The sequence below is a fragment of the Ornithodoros turicata genome, chromosome 3 (genome assembly GCF_037126465.1).
Source record: "Ornithodoros turicata isolate Travis chromosome 3, ASM3712646v1, whole genome shotgun sequence".
NCBI lineage: Eukaryota > Metazoa > Arthropoda > Arachnida > Ixodida > Argasidae > Ornithodoros > Ornithodoros turicata.
Genome location: NC_088203.1, coordinates 82005713 through 82018808, shown reverse-complemented (window position 1 = coordinate 82018808; position 13096 = coordinate 82005713). Strand labels below are relative to the sequence as shown.

Genomic DNA, 13096 nt, shown 5'->3' with positions numbered 1-13096 from the left:
TCGATACGTTGCCAGAACGGACGCCACAGGCGTTTCCGGATTGTGAGACGAAGACGAAGATTTGCAAACAACTTTCCTTTTCAGGTGCCTAGGAAGAGATTAGGCCGTTTGTGAACTACACAACGTGTCTCATATAAAACTAGCGTCCTTGCTGATCGATTCAGTTCCAGACGAATGAGGCTAGTAGGTCGCATTTCATCTCAAATTTAGAATATCTATTGACCATATCTATATATAGTTGTAGCCAGAAGTCGGACGCCCCAGCATCAACCCCACTCAAAGTTCCGTCGATCTTATTTATAAGATTTAACTTAGTAGTCAGTACTATCCATCTTGTGTGTGTTAGAGAAGTGAAGTGAAGTGCCCATCTGTGTTCAACGATCAAGACTTCGTCCACAAGCATCACCACTCACCCGAAGGAACCTCCGAAGACGACCACTGCACATCACCTAACAGACAAGACTTTGATTTGTTGTCCGCCGCTCGCAACTTTGGACATTTCATTAGAATCGTTTCATTAGTCACCCTGTTGTTATTGATTGCTTATCGATACTGGGAACCTATGTGCAGAGTAAACTTGTTATTGTTACCGACACCTCGACTCTCCTCGTAGTTACTGTGGTGTCGCTCCCGAGCGCGTGTCTTTTGACCCCGGGGACAGTCCGCCCACTTCTACTGTGTTTGCCGAAACGGTGATACATCGGACCCTGACTGCATTTAGCTTTTGCCAGTAGAAGTAAGCCTAGCCCTCCCGATCTAGCGACGGAGGTGAAAGCCCACTTGGTGCGATCGCGAAGCAGACCCAGTGAGATTGTGAGGTCATTATACGGCACACCTGGTTGCCGTGACAATAGTTCATGCGTACAACGACCTCTCAACCCACATGCCACCAACAACTGACATGTACACATATTCCACTAAGGTAGTGTGAGACTGCTTCAGCTGCGTGACGACGTTCAATAAACCATAGCTCTAGGCAGCGGAACGCAAGAGAGGGTTGAACAGGTTCAGCAACAAATGCGCAACAACAACAACAACAATTAAATTATGAATGATGCCACGTGGGTTATGAGGTGAGAAAAATTACGCAACAGCAGGAAAAGGTGCCTCGCAGTTTCACGGGCTTCAGAAATCTGCGCCCCCCACTTGCGAGGGCGACCCTTCAAGTTAGTCGCAAACCCTCATTCGCTCTGTTCGCAAGCTGATATGGAAATGTTATGACCCCTTGGGATCATCAGCGCGTTCGAGCTTTCGACTGCTGGATGAATGCATGGATAGTTGGATGGACGAAAACTACAAATGGTAATTTCAACTGCAGGAGTCTGACATCACATCATATACAACACTACACCCACTATCATCAGGGGAGAGTTATTGAGAATTCTGTCTTGTCAAGAGGGCGCGCTGAAATTGCAGTCATAGTCAAGCTGATGATTCCTTACAGCAAGCTGATATAGATGACAATGACACAAATGTGGGCGGACTCGCCTTAAGTGTAAATCTACTCCCAGTTATTATTATGACGATGAAACACGTGCTACGTGCATCAACTGCTGTCCGTTAGTTAGACTTCGCATAGAGTCGAATAAACACTTTCCGTTGACCTCTTGGCTCACATTTACAGTACGCTCACCGAGTGGTCACCGCCTAGGTCTTTCAACGTCTTGCCGGTTGTGCTGTAAGGGTGTGCTCCCTAGGTTTACCACAGACACCTTAAGACAAATGTCGGCACAATTACCCGCGAAGTCGGCCCAGGACGTACAATCTCCGCCCTCTCACCTGCGATAGGCGTGACGTTGCCGAGTTCACACGCGCCAACTTTCTCCACCAACTATGATCAACTTTGGAGTTGGTCGGAGACTGCCCACACCGCCAACCAACTCGAGTTGCTTCGGATCGGTGGCCGATCAAAATAAAAAAAGATAAGAGGAAGTTGGTGGTGTTCGAGCCAATCAACGTGAGGAGCACTGCCACGTGACACCCGAGGGCGTGAAGTATGAAGCGATTTCGTTAGTGCCGATCGTACAACCTGACATGGGTTCAAATCTTGCAGATGTAGCTGAGAAATATTTTATTTTACTAACGCCACACAAACATATGCATAGGCATTTTTTTTAGATACTGATGACCTTCCGGCGAAATAAACTGACTTAGGTTTGAATAGTGGCAGTTGGAGAAAAAAAAAAGCACGAGCAGTTGAATTTCAACCCATGCACTCCGATTGTCGTAAGATTTTTTAAATACTGATTTTGATACAGATTTGTAAAAGAAAAATGGAGATGTTAGTCCCAAGCCACTCGGGATTGGCTACTCTAGGACGCGTTATTCAGAAAAGAAGAAAGGAAAACTACACAAAACTATACACTTTAAAATGGAATAGATGAAAACATCACCACAAAACTTGGCAGCAAAGGCGAGAGTGTAGGAGAGATCACGTGTGAAAATCTCAATGCACAAAAAACAAAGAGCGTCAGAGAGTGTCAAAGACGTCCATCGAGACGAGGAATTGCACAAGGGCGCGTATGGCAGGTAGAGCCCTGCACGGGCCGACTTTTCCGGGCCCGACCCGGCCCGGGCGCATCGAAAAATGGCCCGGCCCGACCCGGGCCCGGAACTTCATATTTTTATGCGGCCCGGCCCGGCCCGGCCCGGCCCGGTGACCCGGCGAGTAGATCCCGGCCTAGTATTTCCAGCCGCGACGTACGCGTTTCTGGCGATTATCAAACACATTTATAAGTAAATTTATAAGGAGAGAAGACAAACATACAAGTGATGGCGGTTTAACACCGTAACCGCACGAGACCAAATTAAATCAAGAATGCACGCGGGCATGGGCGTTATCGTTACACTGTCAAGATTTTGCGGAGGTAGAGCATGCTGTCGACAAACTGCTTCTCCCAGTCCCTACCCCTCTCACCAAGCTTTGCCAAAGTGATTGTGAAATACGTGAGGAGTGAGGAGCAATATAAAGTGCTTTGAGAATGTTCTAGAGAGTAGAATCATATGCATAATTCAGTATCCTTTGCTTGTCTTTGCAAAATATGCACAGGAATGACGCAAGCGCATGATGATATGAACTAATGCATCTCCATTGTGTGGAATTAGCTGCGTGGCCCGGCCGGGCCTGACTCTCGGGAACATATTTGTCGGCCCGGGCCCGGCCCGGCCCGGCCCGCGGTGGTGGCGTATTTTAACGGCCCGGGCAGGGCCCGGCCCGCGGTGCTGGCGTATTTTGTCGGCACGGGCTCGGCCCGGTCCGAAGCACACAGCCAATAACAAGCCCGGCCCGGCCAGCGGGCCGGGTCGGGCCCGTGCCCGTGCAGGGCTCTAATGGCAGGTATGAGCTGATTTCCGGGCCAGCACCAAAGAACCTTTCTGGTGGAGTATGGGCGATTATCCAGGCGGGCCAGCGATGACACAAGGGTACAAAGGAGTACCTCGTGCAGTCTTGGAGTATATGGTCCACGTCTTCAACTACATCACACAGACCGCAGTCGGGGGATGAAACCTTGCGGAGCCACTGTATTGTATCTTGAGGCGGGGCCTGTAGATGAGCGACGTGATGGGCCAAGGGAGCGCCGACGGCATATAAAAACGGAGATCTGGGTTCACCTTGCGCAGGAATGACGTAGAAGGGACACTTCTTCACCAGTGCTCACTGCACAGACGTCTCGTAAGGGTACCAATTGCTTGCTTCGCGTCCGCTTGGGTAAAATACGTAGGGTGCGTCGGTACACCATGTGCCACATGAGCCCGTCCCGCAAGTAGGTCGGCAGCTTCATTCCCAGGGACGCCACAGTGACCTGGGATCCACTGCAAGGTGTTATTGTGTCCCTGTGTGGCAGCAGACGAATACTCCCTGAGGATGTCACAAGAGCGAGGGAGCTCCAGCCCATGGTGGAGTGCAGAGCTTGGAGGGCGGTTTTGGAGCCACTGTATATGGTCCAGTGAATCGGTGGTTGACGGGACACACTGAAGGAAAGCGCGATAAGAATGGAATGCAGCTCGGTCACAGCAGCCGACGTCGGGTGCGACAGCGTTGCACTTCTTTCAATCGACAGCTCAGGAATTACGAATGCACAGGCACAGCACGTCTGTGTCGATGAGCCGTCAGTAAAGATTTTAATTCTGCTTCATCGCAATAAAGCATGCTCAGACTGAGTTGGCGAAGAACAATTGCTGTAGCTGATGTTTTTGAAGGCAAGCCAGGGACATTGACATGCAGAGGTGGTGCCTGAAGGGCCCATGGTGGGACTGCGGGTAGAGTCAGTCTTTTATGCTCGGGAATGAGGATGCGGTGAGCTAAACCAGCTTGACAGTAGTTGGATGCTGGTCGCAGAAGAATGTCGCGCACTAATATGTGGTGGTAATGGCGAGTGGAGAGCCACCAGTTCTCCAGGAGTCATTAAGAAAGCACAGCAGTTTTTCACGCGACGCAGCCCCTAAGCAGGCTATGGGCTGATACGCAATGCCGTTGGCCCCAGGTGAGGATCCTTTCCTAGAGTGGGAGATTGCTGAACTGATTTTAATGAGCCAATGGTATATACAAGATGTTGTGTAGAATATATATGTACAGTATGTAAATTAGTTTGCAGTGACACTCCACGAACACGACGCATCTAACATACGACAACACCCAAAAGGGCGTGAGGGATGGAACAGTACAAAGGGAGAGACAACACAAAGAAAATTGGTTGAGGCAGACCACACTTACGGACGAAACATCGATTCGCTTTCCGCATGCCTCGACATACCTCTCGTCAAGATGCAGCATTAGTTCACCGAATGCACCTCGATGTGGCTTTTACAGCGCAGTGGCGTTACCGCTTGAGACAAGTTGCAGTGCAGTCACTGTGCAGTCACTGCGGTGCTGTAGAAGATCTAGAGCACGTTCTTCTCCATTACCCACACTACCAACCTTCCCGAACCGTACACTGCGGATCCCTTAACGAGCTATGCTCTCGCCCCCCCCTCTCTCACAAAATTACTTGATCCCCGGCTACATCCAGCCCACGAACGCTCTGCCCTCAAAGCTCTCTTCACGTTTCTGGATACCATAGGACTTCGATCCTTATTGTGAAGGGGCTCATTATTTCATTCCCCGCATCACCACCGACCACGGCAAGCAGATGTCCCAGTTATCGCGGCCCGGAGACTGCCGGAAGAAGCGCTCCGCGAAGGTGGCGTGATACGACGTTGGGCATCACGTGAGGTGTGGTGATGCAGGTGGCGGGAGTTGAAAGCACAAGACGCGAGGCCTTTCGCCAGGATGGCTCCGCCGAGGAAGATTCTTTGTCAAGGTTCTTGTCCTGTGTACTTGCAATACGAACTCGTTCAATTGTGAAGGTTCCTAAACATCCGAACAGGATTCGAGTTGCAATGCATTTGTTTGAGATAATTTCAAAATTTTGACATAATATATGTTCAGAACTCTGAAACACACAGAAAGAATCGTGTGACAATCTGCCCACAATGCGTAGCGACACGGCGCTCGCTTTTTTTTTCTTGTATCTTGGACATCTTGTGTTGCACTAGTTTTTCTTTGTCGCCAAATCCAGACCATCAACGCTCTGCCCTCAATGCTCTTTTGACCTTTTTGCACACCATAGCACTTCGATCCTTCTTGTGAAGGGGCTAATTATTTCATTCCCCACCTCACCACCAGCAATGGGGTAGAGTATCGACCCTGACGATGAATCTCCCCATTCATCATCATAAAATAGGGTTATTGTTTGTTCTTTGTGACTGGGGTTTTTGCGCTATTCTATTTTCTCTTCTATTGTCTGTACAAAAGTAGCCTGTCCCCACTTTGTCGGGGCTCATATCTTAGATTAAAAAAAAAAAAATCCGTGTTTGCGCCCTGGAGCAACTTTGGCTATGAGCGGCGTACAGATGTGGACAGATGGAGAGAGGACAGGAGGGAGTGAGGGACAGGGGGTTAGTGTGCGTCCTGGGCCGACTTCAGGGGGAACTGTGCCGATATTCGTCTGGAAAGTCTACCGGAAAGCCGGTGGTGGGATTCGATCCCACTATATCGCAGTCTTCAGCAGGACGTTGGCTACGGCCAACGAGGGGATGCTATTACCCATTCGGCCATGCCGCTGGTCATACCTTAGTGTTTTTTTTTTGTTTTGTTTAATTATATCAGTCAACGTGTTCTCCAAGGAACCGCCGTGGCAGTAGAGCCATTTTAGGCGCAAAACTTCCCTGCGGGACATTTATTGGTAGAAAAAAAAGGAAAAGGAAAAACAAAAGGGGAGGGGTCAGCCATGCAGCACACCGGCTTGCTATTCCCTAAACAAAACAAAAAGAAATGAAACATAAAAAGACATAAATACATAAATAAAAAAACAAGAAAAATAAAATGAAAAAGAAACCCGGCTCACAGGGAGCAAAGGAGGCCTGTATCACGCAGAAAGCGGAGCACCGCTTTTGTGACACTCCACTGGCTAGCTCGCTGCACGGGGCCAAGGAGTGTCGCAAGGGAAACGTCCGTCCGTCCGTCCGTCCGTCCGTCCGTCCGTGCACCCAAGCCCTGGGAGGTGTTGCCAGAGCACGGCCCGATGTGCTCTAGGGCGTGGCCCTATAGGGTGTGCTCAATGGCCTGACGACAGTGCTTCCAATTTGCGTCGTCCACAGAGGCGGTTTTGTGGAGTAGAGAGAGTTGGTTAACGCTGAACCCGGCTTGCAACATGTTAATATTGGAATGTAACAAACTTATCCCACCGCTACTGAACAGTCTCCACGGTAAACTGCATTGCCATTGTACGCGTTTCAAAAAGCACGCTTGTTTTATTCAGACACACGCGTTATCGTGCCGCTCTTTTCCTCCACTCACAGTGGGGGTAAAACGGTTTTTGTCACCTTCATAAAAATGTTCTTCACTATTCCTTTCGTCTTCAAAAAGCTTTTTCCCGGGATAACTCAAGCACCTCTCGTGCACGAAATATTCAAAACGATTTAAGCGCCGCGACAGCGTATAAAAACGCATCTTTATACGCTCGAGCATGAATATCTCTCGCTGAATATGCTACAAAGCAGGCCGTATTCATTCGTAATCCGAGGGGAGGGAAAATTGCGCGAAATGTTATACAGGCATCCGGACAAAAAAAGCTCTGAATGCGAGGTGTGAAAAGAGAAGGGAGCGGCAAAAAATAAAAAAATAAAAAAGGAACCAGCGGTGGACTGTGCCATGTAGTGTCCCTCTAGTTTTCTTTCTCGCTTTCTTGTTCTTTCTATTTTAATTTTTATTTTTCGAGCAGGGTTCCTAATGAACGGTCTGAGCCGGTGAAACATTACAGGAAGCGTGTAGCAAGGTGTTGCCAGGTATCGTCGTTAGCATTGCAGATAGCCAGAATGGAGCGCGAATAATGTATGCATGAGAATACGAGTGCGTGACCAAGTGTATGACAAAAGAAAGGCGCTGAAGTGAAATAGCGTAAAAGAGACCGGAGGTTTTGAGAGGAGGAAAGAGAAAGAGCAACGGTGCAAAATGGCCGCATCGCGTGCAGTGCCTTACTCTGTGAGACAGCTGTTGATTTTCTCAGCGTTTGCTTGCTTCGTGTCCCCACTACCGCGTTGCCTGTGTTCATGTATTCTCTTCAAAACGTTTTTTTTTTTAGTTACGGGAATATCGCGTAGATTACAGGAAAAAAGAAGAAGAAAAGAACAAGAAACAACGACTGTATACTAGGGAGGAACCGTTGGAGATTCCAGGATAGTTGGAATGCGCTCGTCCCTTTTCTTTACCTGATACGATACTTCAGACTGCTGGTAGAGATGCTCAACTTTGGCTGCGCCGCGGAGACTGGCTCATGTTCGTCTTGTACATGTTGGGGGCGCTCATGCTGTTCATGGTGTTCATGTTGGTGGCGTGATTCAAGTGTTTATTGCTTGTGAACCCGGCGCTTACACGTGACAGGTCACTCTTAATGTTTTTAATTTTTTTCTAGCAGTATTGCGGCAACCATACAGCAAAAGGGCCTGAGGCGATGTCCGGTGGGAAATAATCCTCAATTCGTCAAGCAACAATGGCCTACGCTCCCAAGAATGATCTGCTGCTCCTGACGAGCCGACTACGTATAGGGACTGTGCGACAAACTGGTGGCGCCGCGATGCGGCCTCCGGAGAAAGTACCTTGCGTGATAGCCGCCGCGTAGCCAGCTTTGTTTGCATGTGAAGTGCGGGCATCTTTTTTTGCCACAGTATCGCTAACTGTGCCAGTACCTAAAAGAACTCCTCATTAGGGACCAGATGCTTCATTTCTCATGGTTTTTACGCTTCCAATACCACCGAGGTCACTAGACTGGCAGCGAATAGCGTTTGTGACGCGCGTTCGGCCGTCGCATGATGTGTGCACAACATGAGCGAATGTATTCTATTTCTTTTGTTCTAGTTTCAATGAAACTGAATGAGGACCTGCAAAATGATCAATGATTTACAGTTGCCACTTTCGTGACGGTGAAACGCCGCTGGATACTGTATCACCGTCAAATACACCGACCAAACGGCAACCTATTTCGAGATAATGATTGAGGTGTTTCATCGCCAGTGCCCAGAGCCGATATTGCTCCCGGTATGACGAGTCTCACAGTGAGAACAGAAGTTCTACGTTGTCCAAAAGGTTTAGTATTTACGCACCGACCATTTCACAGCTGTCGTGGCGCAAGCCTACGGCGGTAGCCGAGGTAAAAACTCATATACTTTCTTCTTTGAGGATCTCTGTAGCGTTATTGTATCTGAAGATACTGGAAAAACTGCAGTACAAGTTCAGGCAATAAGTTGTGACCCCACGTGTTTATTTGTATGGATAAAACGGACGCACGATGTAAATTTCAGTGACGAAGCTAAGTGTGTGCAAAGACGACGAAATGAATACAAGACTCAGTCAAAAACATGATATTGCAAATGGCTGGAGTCAGAGGAATACACGTATATAGCCTTCGCTAGCAAGCCAGGATTTTATGAGGGGTCAAATAACCATCCTCTCGACGTATCACTTACAGGTGTTTTGACCGGACAGACGCGAGTGGCCGTTCTCCTTCCGTACTGTTAGATGCATTATAAATACGGTGGTTGCTTCTGTGCAGTTTGTCTCTATTCTCTTCGTTCGCGCCCCAGAAAGGTTCCACATTATTTGCACTTCGAAAATTAGCCCTTCTAATTACGGTGGTCGCCACGCAAGCTACGGTTCCACTTGAGAATGCATAGAACGGGCGGCGTGGTATCACGTCGGATACGTCCAAGACCGCCACTGGCGGCGCTGTCGCGACGGAGCAGCGCGCCCCCTTTAGGTGTCGCACGGTCCCTATAGTCGACACGTAGCCGACTTTTTTCGTTTTACGACCCAGTGTAATGCGCATGCAATGTAGTTTTGCCGCCGTACTTGACGAGCAGTGCGAAGTTCCTGAGAAGTTCGACATACAGTGTTGCCCATAGTTTTCAGTTTGCCCATAGTTTTCATCTAAAAAACTACGAGTGTAATTGGGAAGAAAATTGTGACGTAAGAGCACAGGGGGCGTCAAAGGCGTCAAGAGCACAGGGGTCGTTGCTATCAACGTCGATAAATTTTCTTATATTGTATGTCTCATGCTTCATGATATGACGTCCCCTGCTTCTCCTGCACCACAAGTGCATTTCAACGACTTTATTTTATGATTATTAAGGTAAAGGGGGGCTACTTGAAGACGGGGGCAAGTTGAGGACAGTTTAGGTTTTTCGCGTGGTATTTTCTTAGCAATATTTTTTTTCTCGTCTGTGACACCAGGGTGAGCACAATCGTTGTCTGGGCTTTGGAGTAACGTGTTGACGTTCAGCACGTGACTTTTTAGAAAGACGTGAGACGCTGTTTTGCAGATGTGGTCGAGGTAAGGGGAGCCCTTTTTTGTCCCATCTGTAACTTTCGCTCATTTCAATTTGCTCATTTCTGCTCATCGGCTAATAAAATATGACCTAACCGTTATGATGCTGTGTCATTGCCCTCTGTTTCCATGTGCACTTACTCGTGGCTGACCGTTTCGGCTGGCCCAAACAAAAGACAAAATTTAAACCCGGCAGTAATTTTTTGATGTCGGGAGTTACATGCATTTCAAATTCTATTAGGTGCAATTCCTTATTGCATTGCCTTATTGTGAAGGGGCTCAGTGCTTCATTCCCCACATCACCACCGGCACGCCAGCAACGAGGTAGAGTATCGCCCCTGGCGATGAAACTCCCCATTCATCAGCTCACAATAAAGTTGTTGTTGTTTCAAAGTACATTAGAGGGTATGTTTACTTCGTAGTGAACGTTATAACTCAGAATTTTCATTCAGTTACGAAGTTACAATCGAAATCGTGCGGAACTTTTCGCAGCGAATCGAACGAATCGCACCGCAGGCGACCGTGGCTTCACTTCCCGCATTGGGAAGTCGCGCTGTCGGATGTCCATACCCCACTGCGGAGTGGATTCACTTTAATAAAATAGCGCTACCTATGAAGCGATATTGTGTCGGTCACCGACAGCTGCTGGAGAGATTTACGAAGAATTTGCTGCATCGGAGCATTTCTAATTAATGTTACAGATGACAAATAAGTCAGTCATCTTGAAACGCCCTGTGATGGCCATGATGCGGCGTACGTAAGGAAGACCAGAAACGGACTAAGTTTGAAACGCACGGTTATCAAACCGGCTCGGGAGCGCAAGTTCTGTTGCCCGATTGACTGCCGTCATTTCTTGAGGAGTCAACTGGCCGCTTGAGGAGTCAATGAGGAGGGCGCTTGAGGAGTCAATTGGCCGCCGCCAATATGGCGTTTTTCGTGGCTTTTTCGATAACGGTTTCCTGATAAACGGTAGCGCTGAGTTAAATAATAGAGAGTGTTAATAGATCGTTGATGACGTGGCTTCAGGCGTGCTGTGTCTTCCGCACCCAATCAACGAATAAGATTCTGCGCCATCCCCGCTGCCGTTGGTTCCGGTAAGTGAACGATGATACGCGAAGTCTGAAAGAAACCAGCTCGGGTGGCCTACTGGTTAGCGTGCTGACCATGTCACGTCGAGACTGGGAGGTACCAGGGTTCGAATCCTGCTGGCGGCTGTGCTGTCTAGCGTTTTTCCTTGATTTTCTTTAGACGCTGTCACACATGTGTCGGCACGGTTCCCTTAGAAGTTGTCCCAAGACGCAAATTCCCCCGGTGCGTTAGTAGTGACGTTGGCCACCTCTATGAGGCCGACAACGGCGAGCTCTTCTATAAGCGCCAAAACCATATCTTTTAGGAATACATGTTTGGCGCATAAGCAAGCGCACACGCCCGCATGTGTAGACATCCAAGCAAAACATTCTAGCGGTATTCCACGCTTTGAGTTCCATGCCTGTGTTCGCCAAACCGACGTGAAAGGGGCGAATCGCGTAACGGTACAAGACGTCGGCAAAATCAACCTCGTTCACAAATAATTTGCTTGTGTTTGTGAGGATTTACTAATGAGAGACAGAGTGCACATATTTTATGTTATCACGGAGGTGTACATGTGAGACTTAATGCGTTTAGAATTTGGGGGAACTGCCTGTCCTGTATACGCCAATGAAAATGTAAGGCGGCGGAGCAGTCGAGGGGAGAAAGTGGAAGCAGGAGTAAAATGGCCGCGTTACCACTTCTCCGGGAGGTTCGTGCACACCCTATACGCGTTCCTCTCAAATAAATGGGAAAAGGACCATCTTTTCTCCTTTCGTGAGGAGTAAATCTAACGTGAAACGAGTATAAGTGGAAAAATCTACCTTTTTCACCCTTGTAAAACATGTGTTCGGCTAACAGTATGGTGCGGACACCCAGTCTACATGTGTAGACCTGATACACTCAGGTCTTGGAGGCCTTGTCCAGTGGAACGCGAGGTTGGGGTGAGTGTCCCATGTCTGCACATGTAGCTTGGGTGTCCGTAAGAAGAAGGACGCCAACATGGTCCACAACAAGTCCTGGTGAAGCTTACCAGTATGTTCTCAAGGCATGGGATACCGTTAGAACTATCTACCGACAGTGTTTCACAGTTTGTTTCGCTAGATTTCCGTCGCTTCGGCATGCGTTACGATTTCACCAACACTTCATCCAATCCACGGTTCCCTAGCTCGAATGGCTGGGCTGAGAAAGGGGCTCAAGTCGTCAAGAGAATTTTGAAGGAAACATGCACAAACGGGGATGAATTCTGGCTGGGGCTTCTCACTTACCGCTCATCACACATCGAAGGTGGACGATCCCCCAGTTAGCTCCCCATGGGCCGTAGGCTGCGTTCACGGGTACAGGACGTCTCGCAGGTCATGTCACCGGCAGTGTGGAAGCGCCAAGAGAAAGACAAAGCATGTCGGCAGCTACAGTGTCTTGACGATTGTGGTTCGAGTGAGGCACGCCTGAGGTTGGTCCCAGAAAGGCAGAGTTCAGGTCAAGATGGCTCCTCCATCGTACAGAATGCTGTCTGTGGACCATCAGGTACTTCGGCGAACCGCAGGCACTCGCTTAAAACGCAAGAACCTTATCTGCCCAGGGAGAGGAGAGAGATGGGGAGTGGTTACTGAGTCGTCAGGTGAAGATGAAGAAACTTCGCACTCAACTACGGCATCCCAGTACAAGCCCAGCTACAAGCCTTGCTGTCAGGTCTCCCAGTTCATCCCTCCCGAGACATCGACCAGTACGCCACAGGCGGCCGCCAGTAAGACTGTCTTCTGACGCGAACTATAATCAGTGTTCCTAGTTGGTTGTGTTGTATTTGTTTTCCCTTCAGTGAGAAAGTTGTAACAGTCTTGTCATGACGGGCGACTATAGCGCAAGGACTGGTGTGCTTACCGGCCTATCCAATGCATGGGAACGCTTGGTCGCGGAAATGGCACCCGGTGACGTAAGATTGTTTACATGGACGCGCTCACGCTCGCTGCGCGCCTTGCGGAACGATTTTTGTGGGGCTCCGAGAAGCTCTTCTGCTTCGAGTCACGTGCCTTCCCGTGAAACGCAGAACCTTGCACCGTGCCGACTAAGAAACCAAACAGCGTCGGTGGATGGCCCATCGCGGCATCACGAGTCGCGAGCTCTCGCGCAGTTTAACTTCGTTTTCGTTTGCTTTCGCTGTTTCGTGC

General features: G+C 48.9%; 1 long non-coding RNA gene across 2 annotated transcripts in view; it reads right to left on the bottom strand.

Moving 5' to 3' along the window:
* Positions 1-12866, bottom strand: part of LOC135387404 (uncharacterized) — a 65007-nt gene extending 52141 nt beyond the window's left edge. Inside the window, exons 1-3 of one of the 2 annotated variants that reach the window (XR_010421098.1) lie at positions 12810-12866; positions 12197-12502; positions 4390-4498 (exon numbers count right to left, since the gene is read on the bottom strand). This is a non-coding gene — a long non-coding RNA (uncharacterized LOC135387404). Of the gene's footprint in view, positions 1-4389; positions 4499-12196; positions 12503-12809 lie in introns of those variants that run through there. The other variant, XR_010421097.1, reaches the window with a different exon arrangement.
* Positions 12867-13096: the final 230 nt, after the last annotated feature.